Source organism: Protopterus annectens, chromosome 1.part1 (genome assembly GCF_019279795.1).
Source record: "Protopterus annectens isolate FY-2018-M chromosome 1.part1, PAN1.0, whole genome shotgun sequence".
Lineage (NCBI taxonomy): Eukaryota > Metazoa > Chordata > Ceratodontiformes > Protopteridae > Protopterus > Protopterus annectens.
In genome coordinates, this window is record NC_056726.1 from 576123536 (window position 1) to 576138720 (window position 15185).

Consider the following 15185-nt stretch of genomic DNA (forward strand, 5'->3'; position numbering starts at 1 on the left):
GCTCCAGATACACAGATATACAACCCATAGGTTACTTACCTTTAATCAAAATGGTTTGTAAATGACATAACGAATGTCAAGAATGTCTGAATAATGGAAATGTTGATCATGAATGAAAGTGACTGCAAATGAACAGTGCAAATGATGTTTATGATGTCTCTATAATGGAGCTTTTCTTCCTAGGCCTCTGCTGAAAAAGGGCACTGCTCAGTCAAACATTTCTGGTAGACAAATACCAATAAATAAATAAATAAATACATTTTGCTATTTGTATTGTACTTTGAATTCATTCCAATTAAATAAAGCTTAATTACTGGGATTATTTGCCTCAAGACTCTGCTGAAAAGGGGTCTTGTGTGGTCCAGCTGGACTATCCTGGTTAACAAACAGAAAACAAACAAACAAACAAATAAATAAATAAATATTTCTTCCCAAACAGCTCAGGAGGGTTTAGACTTTCTGAAGAAAATATGCACAGTGGGAAATAAACTATAGATTTTAGCCCTCCCAGACTCAGAAAATATGGGGTCACTCGCTAGTGGGACTATCTCTGAGAGACATAATGGTTTAAGTCCAAAAGAGGACGGATGTTTGATACAAAAATCCTGGTGCTGATAATGGCTTCCTAGAACACCTGAAACTCCAAGGAGTGAAATGTCAACATTTTACAGAGACAGGGACTGTGACCCTAAACCAATAAGGGTCAAAGTTTTAATGAAGCTGGGAGAAGACAATGGTATGAAACAAACTTATTTGAACTCAGAGGGCAACATTCACACTTGCATCATTTTAATTAGATTATAAAAAATATGCTCATGTGAAGTCTAGCCTAATATATCTAGTGTACTCAACCATAACATTTCTTTGAAATGGCTGGTGCATATCATGTAAATGCCTTCTAGTGAAAATCATGACTTAATTTATAAATACACATGTGCTTGCGCAGACATTATATTTTATTTTTTATTTTTTTTATTTTACATTTGTTGACCGGGATAGTCCGACTGGATGCATGTCCATTTTCAGCAGAGGCCCGGGGAGAAAAGTTCCAAGGGTAAGCAGATACAGCATTACATGCACACATACACACATAAACACACACATTCACACACACACACATGTACATGCACACACACGCGCACACACACACACACACACACACACACACACACACACACACACACACACACACACACACACACACACATATATGTATATGACTATATGACACTTCGTCATATACTCATAAATACAAAATTCAAAACATTATACCACAGTAGTGGTGCTGCGGTAGCGTTGTCGCCTCACAATAAGATGCTGTCTGGTTCGACTCTCAGCCAGAGCGTCTTCTGCATGGAGATATGCGTGAATGGGTGTTCCTTCGTTGAAGGTTGTGCGTCAGGGCTGGCAACTTGGTATGTAAAAATCAACTGCCAATCATTAGAGGACTGGAGTTCCGCTGTGGCGACCCCTATCCGGGAAAAGCCAAAAGAAACAACAAAATTCAAAACATTAAGGAAAACTACTAGATCTTCAATTAATTGAAAAATAACAGAAATAATAAAATCAATCTTTTTATAGGGGAAAGTCCCCCTCCACATATTCAACCCCTGCTAATTATCTATGTCAACTCCAAAATAATTGCATAGTAAGGAAAGGGCAAATTCCCTGATCCACCTCTGTTTTCAATCTCACGCAGAAATAAAACTGGCAATGATAGATCAGCTGATTTCTGATCAGGCATGTCAACTTCTTTTCCATGTGATGATCAATTCAACCACAAAAGGCTAAAAAGGACAAACAGGCAAATCATTCAGTTAAAACTTCAAGAAAAACCTAGCTGAGGTAGCTAGAGTTTTCATTGTGTGGTACTGGTACCTTAACTCATTAGCGCCTGTTTGGTGTGGAATGTCACACCTGTAGCAGCCTACTCACACACACATCTTGCATCAAAGAGCATTTTCTGAATAATAAACGTAAAAGGCATAAGATAAGCAAATGTAAACGTGTGTACTAGGAAAGCTATTAAAACTGTACATATAATGTTGTCAATAAGTATTTTTTTTTAAACTGAGAGTAGTCAGTGAATTCATAGTCTTTCTATAACAACTATAATATGTTATACTGCAGACAAACCTCAAATTATATTTTTTGCTAAACGTAATAGTTTGGAAACCATACAACCTAGATTTACTGTTAGAACCTTTTTTAACCAGGCATACGTTTTTACATGACAACAAGAATTGCATCTATGAGTGCATATGAGGAAGAGTGCCATATAAAAGCCACTATAGCCACAATGTCATGAAGGAGGAAAGAAAACATCAGTAAAGGTATGAGTTGAATCAGGAAAATAAGAAGACAAAGATGTCTGCATAGATGATGTTTGGCAGATCTCTGCCAACACAGGTACTGGAGGAAGGAGTGCATTTATCTAATATCTTATTTTAATACTGCATTATCTGACTTTTAAGAAATCTCACAGTTAAATTTGTATCAGAATGCTTCTTTTTTATTCCATTCCTAACCTTTTTCACAATGTCACACTGTAATCCGTTACTACTTTACAAATTATGTTAAATACATTGTGTTACTGCATGATATCTGGTATCACTTTGTTTATATTCATATGTGATATACATGAATTTTTCTAAACCGAATGAATCTTCTAAGACTTCACACACACACACACACACACACACACACACACACACACACACACACACACACACGTGATGCAATGTTTCTTGCCTTTGTTATTTTCTGTTACAGACATTAGTTTAGCAGTTGTTACCAGCATTGCATATCATGATTTACACCTAGTATGTAATCAGGCCATGTCAAATGCTGAGCAGATAATGGTCTTTTATTGAAGTCCCCAGTGAAAAGCATTTAAGCCCTCCTCTGTCTGTTTCTACCCTTGAACTCATGAAGCAAGCCATATGTAAAATGCATGCACACTGATCTATCACATACTTTAGACAGAGGACTTGAGTGCATAATACTCTACTTCATTATAAACTTATTTAAGCCATACTTTTAGGCATGGAATTTCAGTGGTCAATGGATAATCTCCACATGTCAATCCATTCAGTACTAAGTTTATGCACATGAACTGTGCTCTTCAGGAAATGCCAAAAAAATCAACAACCTATTCTTTGCATACCTGCAAATCGTTCATTTTTATTAAAGAGAGGCTAGCTATGCTGAAATACAAATGTTGTTAATTTTAGTATTGCATTATTTTATATGCTACAGTGTTGGCCTAAATGCTAAAGATTTTGGAGCTCTTGGATTATTCTAGGTATATTTTGTTTCATAAAATGCAAACATGGGTTAATTTTCTGTTTAAACTATTATACATTCTAACCTACACTAATCAAATTAGTTGTATAACCTCCACAGTGCTCTCAGCATACTTTGTGTGGGGCATTATGGATCAAATCTTGTTTAATCCTAATGGTTCATTTACTGTTCCCTCTTGCTCAGTTAAGGCATATTTTTAATATGAATGTATGTAAATTCAAAAAATATATAGACTATCAACTGACATCACATGACCCAGAGAGGGTGTGACAGTAAATGTTTTGCTCCTTCAAAAGTGGTTATTTCAAATGCTATATATTTACCTTCCAAGATATTAAGTTTTGCAGAGTAAGATTCACTGTTAGGATGATAGCGGTTTCATATGGAAGACATATAAGGAGAATGGAGCACGCTGTATATTCATAGAGTCACAGATTCATAGATCGTTACTAGGCTAACCAACAGGGAGGCCTTTCTAAGCCTAACCAAATTTTCCCAAAAGAATAATGATGTCCTCTATCCATAAAGATCATTGACAGCCAGGCATTTAGAAGCTACCTCTGTCCATTAGGGACATGGATGCCAGGCCTAATGTAAATTTCCTATTTGACATACACTGGTCTAGGTTGTTGGGTAATCGATTAACTCAGCTTCACATGATTGGGAAGCCTATTCCTTAAGAGTGACAGTTCCCTGGGAAAAAAAGGTTTGTATTCTTTTCCCTCCGTTTGCATATTTTATTAGTTCCAGTTGTAGCAACAGGAGCCTGAAAAGAGAAGTGTCTTTGTACTGATTTAAAATAAGAAAAGGTGTGTGCTAAGTTCACTTAGGCTAAATTTTATTTATTTATTTTACATTTGTTGACCGGGCTAGTCTAGCTGGATATATTTCCATTTTCAGTAGAGGCCCGGGGAGAAAAGCTCCACACAGAATGGACACAAAAAAGAAAATCATATAATGAAAAATAAATATCAACAGTAAAGCAAACCAGCAATATCAAAATCAAAATAAAAAAAAACTTAAGAAAATATATAAAAATTATAACTTGTATAAGTATCAAAAATTCATGTTGAAGGATGAGATGACAGTGTGAAATACAGGGTAAAAAGTCATTGTACAGAGAGAGTTAGAGGTTAGCAAAGGAGTTAATATCAGAGAAAGAGAGCAATATAAATATAAGAGGGTATAAATGGAAGTAATCTAAAAGAGGAATATGAACAGTAAAAGCAGAAAAGACCTACTGGATATAAGCCAAAGAGAGGAAAAGGATAAAAGGGTTAGAAAATAGCAATAAAAAAAATAAATAAATAATTTCAATGAACGTGAAAGTATATTTTCAATGGTGGAAAGCTTTCTGGTCTGAAATTATAGTCGCATAATCTATAAAAACAACATATTTCACTGTCCTTATACAATCAATATCCCCTCTGTGAAGACATTTAAGCTACATATAAGTTTCCAGAGCTCAGTTTTACTGAAAACTATGCCAGACCAAACAATATTAAAACTGTAGTGTATTAAAAACAATATTTGTTCTTAATCTTATCCTAATCTTTTATGATGACACATATAATGAAGCCAGAAAGACCTCACATTTTTGAAAGCATAGAATATATTGCATCTAATGAGTTTCAAGTTGCATTTGCTTTTCATTAAAGGATTAATTGCCAGAACCAGTAGTGCAAAAACAAACACCGAAAAACCACCACGAGTGATGCACTTTTAGCCACTCCCTCCTCACCTACCTGCAAGCTACTCACCAAAAGGCCCTACTTGCACTCACTGGACCAACTCATTGATAGCTATCTAACCATATGTACCCCATTTTGCAGCTATCGTATATGGTAACAATAAGTTACTACAATATACAACATCACTCAACAAAGCAATGCCCATGTGTTTACACACTTGACTAAAGTTAGGTGTGTGTGTGTGTGTGTGTGTGTGTGTGTGTGTGTGTGTGTGTGTGTGTGTGTGTGTGTGTGTGTGTGACTATATGTGGGTTGGCTTTAGGTGAGGACTAGTTAGATAAGAGGACAGATTTAGTGCTGTGAGACTATCCCCGGGATTCATTAAGCCATATTTTCCATGCAGGAACAATTTAGGAGCTCCTGCATGGAAAATGGCCACCAAGCGATTCAGGATAGTGCCGTTTTCACGTGCACGAGCGGTCCAACACTGTTCTAGCATGGAAAACCTGCAAATATGCAAATCACCTCACTTGCTGGTGAAAACCATGCAAATGAGGTGATTTTGCGATCCACCAAGCTGCCGGGTCTCTGTGCTAGAACAGTGTCAGTGCAGAAATGTATTTAGAAAATAACTGAGTACATTTATGCAACTGACAAAATGGAGGCATAACAGCTCGTGGAAAAGCATGTATTATGTATATTAGACATGCCAATGGCCAAATATAAGGCCATTGGCATTAAAAAGTGATTAATTATTATGAAAATTAAACTTTTTTTTTTTTTGCCAATCTTGGACTTTTAAGCATAGGGCAGGGCCACGCAAACAGGATCATGCGGAAAATAAGTAAAAAAATGAGAAAAGTCAATTTTAAGTTAATTCTGCATTTTGCCATTATATTCAATAATATAAACAATACCAGGGAGCACTGGTTGTAAAGGGGAAAAGGTCCTTGTTAGTGCAGTAACTAACGACCTACACACTGGGGTATGCAAATGAGGGGAGTTATACTGAATCACAGATTTCTTCAAAGTGTCAGCTTGTACTTAGTTGTGTAGGTGCAGCAATATAACAGTGCAAGTGTAACAGTTAAATGACTTCATAAGGTGATGTGTCATGCTTGCTGTAAGCTCATTGGAGCTCTGTGGCCCGTGTTTGCCCTTAGCTAAGCACAGCTAAGGAAGGGGGGTGTAAGATGTGCCTGAGCAGTGTGTACATAGCTTAAAAAAAGCAAAAAAAGAGGAAATGGCAGCACTGTTTACATTTGAGCACTGGGTATGTGTGACGCGGCTCGGAGCTGAAATAGGGAGGAACTGGGAAGGGGAAATAGCAGTAGGAAGGCAATCAAGGAGAACTAGCATAGCTAGCAGGTGGAATGTATCAGAATCAACCAATATGGCATGCAGCAGCCCAGCACACTACTATAAACTATGCAAACACCCTGCAAACTGTTTTTTCTAACATATTCTACACCACTGGTGTACACAGACAGGGATTTTTAACTGGCAAAACTAACTAAAAATGTAAGATGCTGCAGCTGCTTTACTCCATCAATATGTGCTAGAGACTGAGGGTGGTGAGGAGGAGAATGCTGACAACCGACCCACAGTGAGTAGGAGGAAAAGAGTGTACAGACCCAGGGTAACCTACCAGGGTCTACATGATACTGGAGCACTATAGGGTGAACAGTGACATTCTACAGCAAATTGTTGAGCTGTGCCAGCCACGCCTCACACATGGAACTAATAGAGGGGAACCCATCCCAGTGGATACCAAGGTATGTGCAGGCTTAAGAATACTAGCCGCAGGTACCTTCCATAATAATAATAGCTACAGATACTTTCCAAAGACCAAATTGGGATATCATGGGGGTCTCACAGGCATCAGCATCCAGAGTACTCCACCAGTTCCTGGATGCCATGACACCACATGCCAATGAGCACATATATTTCCCCACCACCCATGAGGCATTGACCAGAGCTATGCGTCTCTTCCACCATATAGCAGAATATCCTGAGGTAGTTGGTGCTATAGACTGTGCACACATCCACATCAAAGCACCACCTGGTGAGCGGGGTAGGGTCTACATAAACCACAAGGGCTTCCCCTCCATCAACTGCCAGATCATGTGCAATGCCCAGGGCATTATCATGAATGTGTGTGCTGGCAGCCCTCAAAGATATCACGACTCCCACATCTGGCATTGCTCACAACTGTATCAGGCATTTGCCAGGGGGCACATCCCATATGGCCATCTAGTGGGGGATGCTGGCTATGCACTGGAGCCGTGGCTGATGACACACACAATTGAACAAGAACACCATTATGAGGCACACGCACAAACCAGGATCATAGTAGAACGTGTGCTTGGGATGCTCAAGTCATGGTTCCGCTGCCTTGACATATCTGGTGGAGCCTTGCAGTACTCTCCAGCTACATGTACACAAATGTTCATAGTATGTGCCATGCTACACAATATGAACCTGCGAAAACAGCTACAGCAGGAACAGCATGGGGCAGGGCCACACAGCCCCCCACCATTGACAAGGCCAGCACAGGCACAGAGTGACTTGGAGGAGGAACATGCTGAGCCTGCCCCTCTAGGCAGAAGGAGGCATCTGGAGTATGCCCATGCCTTGGAAAAGAGGCAACGCATAGCACACACACTGACACTGTAGGGCGCCAGGGATGGATACCTCTCTTTGACTCACATATACAGTATAAGGGATGCCAAACATGACACTACCTGTGCTTTACCACATATTGGGAGTGCACTACATGCATCCGACATAGTCAACCCTGCAATACCATCCTCAGTACTGGCCCAGTAACAAGGTAGTCACCCTTCCCATCAATTACTGAATGGAATAGTATGTTCTCAAACTTTTATGTATGATATGGATGCAAGCATGCAAGGGGTTTGGGTGGCTGAATGGGATAGCAGCAGACAGCTGACAGCTATATGGGACAGCAGGAAATTCATAACAAATACTGGTGTCAACATACTAGGCAGCACTACACAAGGTGACAACTCCCACCACAGTACATGTGATGGCCCAAATAACTGTGGGTGTCAACAGGCCACACACCTGGATGTCAATGAGGGTCACATACCCACCACCAGCCTCACCCACCAGGACAGGTGTAGATGACCATAAAGAAAGGCCTGGCTAAGGCCCCAAATGGCAGCAATGGTGAACAGCCCTCCACCAGACCTACACAGACATACTATAACAGGTCTGGCAGTTGCATTTTAGTTCTGAAGGGTAAGAAGTCTGAAATTGAAATTTATGCCAGTAAGATCTAACATCTGTACTTTACTGATATGCATCCTTTCTGCATGATAGGTCACAATACAATATGAAATGGAAGCCAACAGAGTAACCTAAATACCAGTACAGTCAATGTTTAAAGTCTTCAGGTGTGCACCCCCCCCCCACAATCCCATGTAGAAATGCAGTAACATGTAAGTTTGAGGAGTAATATCACTGGAGCTCAGATTGCCAGAGCTGTTCCAATCTACATTGTTGCATCTGTACAATATACAGGAATCAGTGTGGCAAGTTTGTTGTATGTTTAATATTGCCTGGAAGTGGTCAGCATGCGGGCCTGGATAGTTGTGTCTCTATCAGTGGCCTAGGTACAATACAGTGGATGACAGGGCCATGTTCCAACAACTGCAGTGCCAACCATACTGCTTCTCAGCTATACCCATGTCAGCAGTTGTACATACTTACTGTCCAGATGTCAATATCTGTCACCGTCTGAAAGTTGAACAATTGTAAACCACAATGTGAAGGTAAACTGACCAAATATATGATTCCTGCCTCTGGATAACCTGGGTGTATCTGTACAGCTAAGAGGTATAGCCCCAGCAGGATATGGACATTCTGTTAAGTTGAAAATAGCACAAGAAGGGGATCCCCAGCTAGCATACTAACAAGGTGCTGGACCATTTACACAGAACCAGCAGTCTATTGTCTGTAGCTACTCCTCCACAATGGCAGTAGTGTGCCAGAATGTGTAGTCTATATGCCCCAGAATACTGGTCTCAGCTTCATCCATCTTGTATTTCCCTGGTAAATAACTGTGAGCAAAGAATGATGAGTGTCAGTAGTTGATAACATGATACAGTACGTATGTCAGAAAATCTATGCTACAAAAAATAAATGTTACACAAGCAGCACAGCCAGCAATAGTTACAGTATCCCCCATATGTTATGCCAATTGTGTCTCTATAGTGACAACCTAGCTACAGATATCCTGCAGAAACAGTTTTCTAGGTGTAGCTATAGCACACAAAACCCAGAACTGGAGTCCAACCCTCCCTGGAGTGGATGCATACACTCAATATAGAAGGTCATACTGGGCATGCTCCTACATTTAGAGAAATGAAGCCCATGTCTGACAACACAGTGGACTACAGATATCGGTTATTCGCAAATGTCTCTGCACACACACCGAATTATACACCATTGATACTTTACACACACACACACACACACACACACACACACACACACACACACACACACACACACACACACACTGGACATGAATACTCACACATATCTAAGGCCAACATAACATAATATGTCAAACATACACACACACACACACACAGAGACATGGGGAAGAGAGAGACAGACAGCGACAGAGAGAATCCCATTATGAGGCCCTTCCCACCCAGTACACATCCCATTGGCCTTTATCACATGATGTGCTGATGTCATTCACTGTAGAAATTCCTTTGGTTAGCCTTCAGCCCTACAGTCTCAGTGATGCTCTTGATAACTGTGTAACACTACATTACAAATAAGTATCCATGTAGCAGTTGTAATCTCAGTCTTGTCAAATGTAAAGTTGTGGGTAAGTGTGCATGAGAGTGTGTGTGTGTGTGTGTGTGTGTGTGTGTGTGTGTGTGTGTGTGTGTGTGTGTGTGTGTGTGTGCTTCTAGAAGAATATGGTAAAGGTCATTCACACTCACTACACTTCCCTTACCCCTCTTTTAGCACTGCTGCTGATGCCACTCACCTTCAAAGATACCTTTGGACAGCTCTCCAGCCTGTAACCTCTGTGGCGCTTGTGATAACTGTGCACTACTATAGTGTAGCAAGCTAGTTAGGTAGGAGTTTTAATACCGGTCCTGGCAACTGTGGAAATGTGTGTGTTTGTGTGAGACAGTGTGTGTGTGTTTATGTAGAGACCTGATTTTGTGGCCATTCACACTCACAACACTTCCCTTACCCCTCCATTAGCAATGCTGCTGACGCCATTCACCTTCAAAGATACCTTTGGACAGCTCTCCAACATATAAGCTCTGTGGCACTTGCGATAACTGCATAATACTATAATGTAGCAAACTAATTAATCACACTCACAACACTATTCTTACCCCTCCTTTAGCACTGCTTCTGATGTTACTTACCTATAGCTCTCCAACATATAAGCTCTGAGGCACTTGCAATAGCTCTGTAATAATATAATGTAGCAAACTAGTTAGGTAGAAGTTCTAATCCTGGTCCTGGCAACTATGGAAATGTGTGTGTTTGTGGAGAGAATGTGTGTGTGTCTGTGTAGAAACCTGATTTTGTGGCCATTCAGACTCACAACACTTCTCTTACCCCTCCTTTAACACTGCTGCTGATGTCACTCACCTTCAAAGATACCTTTGGACAGCTCTCTGATATTTAAGTTCCATGGCACTTGCGATAACTATGTAATACTATAAGGTAGCAAATTAGTTAGGTAGGAGTCCTAATCCCGGTCCTGGCAACTGTGGAAATGTGTTTGTTTGTGTGAGAGAGTGTGTGTGTCTGTGTAAAAACCTGGAATTGTGGCCATTCAGACTCACAACACTTCCCTTACCCCTCCTTTAGAACTGCTGCTGATGTCACTCACCTTAGAGATATGTTTGGACACGGTTCTACCTATAAGCTCTGTGACACATGTGATAAATGCGGAACAATGTAGTTGCAGTAACTATATAGGTAGGGGTTTGAATCTCATTCCTGGCAAGTGTTTGTGTGTGTACATATATCGAAATATACATGTCCGTACCTTAAAGATTTTGGCCCCGTTTACACCCAGTACACTTTTCAGTGCTTGACTTTAGCAGTCCTGCAGATATCATTCACCTTAGAAGTAGCTGTTGGCAACCCTAAACCATGTAAGGTCAGTGATGCATGTGGTAAATGTGTAACATAAAGTTCTGAAAACACAGATAAAAGTATGAACCTCACTTCTGGCAAATGTAAATATGTGTGTGTAGGGTAAAATGTCTTGTGAAATCTTTCACCCACTGCATCACCCAATGCCAGTATTAACAAGGGCTGGTGATTTTCCTCACCTTAGAAGTACCTTGGGACAACATCTATCCTATAAGCTCCATGGCAAATTCGACAAATGAGTAACACTGTAGTAGCAATACATAGCTAGGTAGGGGTTCAAAACTCAGTACTAGCAAATGTGTGTGTATGTGTGTGTGTCATCAGTATCCTGTGTTGGTGTGGCTGTGTAAATTACAAGATCCACTGGGGGGGGGGGTTTGCTAAATTATTATATTGAGGACCTAGTATATGCCCCAATGCCCACATTACAAAGCTAACAGTTGTCAAACACCGTAGAGGTTGGTGTAGACAATCCACAGCTCTAAATATGTAGTGCCATGTGCAATGACTATGTGACAGTGTAGATTAGTTAACAATATAGGCAACCCTTATAATACTCAGAGACCACTCTCCACCCATGAATCATGCACAAACACACTTGGCTAGGCAGCAACCACTATATCAGTAGTTCTCCTGCAAATTGCCTCACAGATAGCACCTACAGTCAAACCAATGACCAGACATGACTGGTGTCACACAGCGTATGGACCCATGCCCTCTCATGTTTGGGATCTACCCTTCTGAGGTGCATACAACAGTAATGTGGGTGGTAGCATTCCTAAACAATGTGATGTTGACATCATACCCAAAGGCCACTTGTCACCTATGACTGTTGTCAGAACCCTGGACATTACCTCAATGCCAAGAGATGTGCCACCATTACCTTTGGGAACACCATGGCTCACATGAAGTAATACACTGGTGGTAGTCCACTGAACAGTGACATTGTCATAACAGAATAGGGAACAAAGGTTGACAGTCAGCTGCCTGTTGACCACAACAGTGCCACTGACATCAGAAAGTACTTTGATGCGTTACATCTCCTGACTGAGTGTGTGTTATCCAGAAAGTAAAAGGACATGGCACCCTGTTCTATCCCCTCAGTAGTCCAATCAATATGTACAGTGGCCCTTTGGCCATGTTCTCCACTGGACACCTGCAACAACTGTGGAATCTGCAAATGTACCCCACAAAGGGAATACTATGCCTTAAACACATGCCCTGCATGGACAGACTCCAATATCTCCAATGAATCCCCATATCATACTGTCTATGTAGGTGCAATCACTACCTCAGTTACATAGCCAAGTCTCACCAAATGAGGTCAGGAATAATACTTCTGAAGATACCAATCTGTCCACACAACATGCCCCAGAGACCTCAAACACACTTCCACACTTAAAAGGACATACACGTCAGACATGTGCGGAACCCAGACACTGTCTATGTTATAGAATATAAATCACATACATGTGAAGCAGTGCACATCACTGGTCACCCACAATAAAAATCTGGATGAATGGATGGGGAATACAATACCCACCCCTGGGGACTACTCCAGTGACTATACTCCTGAGCCTCACTGGGGACTATTTTCATGTGGCCTGATGCTAGGGTATTCCTTTGAGTTAGCCTTGTAGAGCCTTTAGGCCTTTTCACCTACTACACACCTATGAAGAAATGAACCTATGGATCTCAGTGTGTGTGTGTGTGTGTGTGTGTGTGTGTGTGTGTGTGTGTGTGTGTGTGTGTGTGTGTGTGTGTTTGTGAACAATAATCTCAGTGTGTTTGGTTGATGAATATTCCCTGTGGCTGTGGTTATTAGCAATCAGAGGTGTGTCCAAACCACAACATGTACCATTCTCCATTCTACAACAGATGTTGTAAATCAGTATATACCTATGTACAACCCTCAGCCCTATAATCTGTAAGGCATATGCAATCACTGTGTTACAGACCGGGGATTTCCATGCACATACTGTACCCTGACTATGACATGGTGGATGTGTTACCACACTGCCATACCCCATGGTCTTGCTGCAGGGCCACATGCTGGTGACACATAGATGCCTAGAACAGAAATGGGATACAGCATGTGAGAACATATTCACTTAGCACTTCCCTTGTGGGGGGAGAGAGGGTTAAAGCTGACACTGAATGTGTTGCCAAGACTGTGGCTAATATCTGTTGTCTCAGGATAGGTATTAGCATTGTGGAGTAACTCACAGCACTTGTGTTTAATGTTGTGGAGGCTGTTGATATAACTATCAAAGGCTGTTGTGATTTTCATCAGTGTCTGCTGCATGTTTGCCATCATAGATGCCTGTAGGGGATCCCATGAGGGATCCAAAGTTGTGTTTGAGGCTAATAAGGTAGTTTAGCAGTTATAGGACACCACCTTTCTCTGCAACAGTGTCCTCCTGATGTTGACTTTCATAATGGCAGGGGATCATCACATTGTCTCCCAGTGTTTGGAGGACAGTGTCTGGGTTCTGTTGGTTCTGGCTAGTACCATGCATTCATGTACCTGTTTGTACAGTGCATATTTGTATGATTCCACAGTCATGCAGCTATTTCCGATTGCCATGAGTGCATTGAAGACATCCACCCCTGTTTTTTTTGCTGCAAAGTCAGCTTTGTAGAGGTTTTGCAAGGTGGTTACCTTTGTGGTGGGTGTAGCTGACATGTTGAGTTCCGTGTTAATTACAGCTTGTGTGGATCTCAGCATGCAGGGATTGACATCTGTCCCCATATTTAAGTATCAACACAGGTCAAGGTTGTTGCATCCTCTACAGGGGTCTGTATGAGCTGGTCCAGGGCATTGGAAATGATGAATCCCAGAAATGTTGGGCTACTGTACTGGCGCTTGGCTACTTTCCTCAGGTAATGGAGGGGTAGTTGATGACTCACACTATGCCAGTATTGGGTTGGACCATCATAGATGGCAGGGTGTTGAGGAATGTGCATTGACAGTCCAGGGACATAGATGTGGACCCATAGCAGGCTATGGTCCGGATTGCACTATTACCCCAAGGCAGTTTTACCAGATGTATCTCCAATGTATTATGCTGGGATACTAGTCTGGAAGTGTTCTTGCTATAATGAATATGGAGACAATACCACCTGTGGAGGTGTGGTGTGGTCCATGTTTGAGGGTGACAGCTGTGGAATGCATCATAGCCTGATACTTCAGGTCTGCTGTCTGCTGCTGTGAACCACCTCTCCATTACAGCAGACATGTGTCCTCTACTACAAGTGCTTTGAGTGACTGCATCTTGACAGTTAGATGTCTACTCTTGAGCAGCATGACCGTCAGATTGCATACATGTTTAGCTGTTATGGTGGTAATTACATTAGGAAAGCTGCCTAATAAGGCATAATAGAGGTGGCAAGACACTTATCCAGTACCTGGAAACCCAGCGCTGACAGATGTAGGACATGTGTGGCAAGTCATTGGGTTTTGTCAATCATGTAATCCCAAGCAGAGAAGTACTGGATCCACTGAGAATGACACAAAACACGTAAGCCAATGTTGTAGTCAATCATCTGTTGATAGTACCGGAGCATAATTCTGGGTAATGGTGGCACACTTCTCAGGGCTACTGTCACACCTGCATGGAGCACATAATCAGAGAGTTCAACCATGTCTCTTGATATGTAGCCCAGGGAGGTGTGTCCCAGGTCATTCACACCCACATGGATACAGAGTGATATTCGTAGTTGTTGTGGAGTGCCATGACTGGCTGTGTCATTTGTTGGATGCTGGCATGTGATATATATTTGGCTGTTACCTGCTCCATATTCAACTTAGTGAGTGGGATATGTGTGTGCCTCAGTATTGAGTTACCCATGATCATTGTATTGTACAAGGTGGTTGCTGAGGAGCACACTGTGTAGGTTAAATATTTGCCCCTTGGGGTGTTTGTCTTGCTGGTCTGTGCTGTTTGGGTAAATGTCCATTGAGTGCCTCTGGGAAGGTGGGTGTGTGGCTTATAGGTTCATAGGTTGGTACTAGACTAT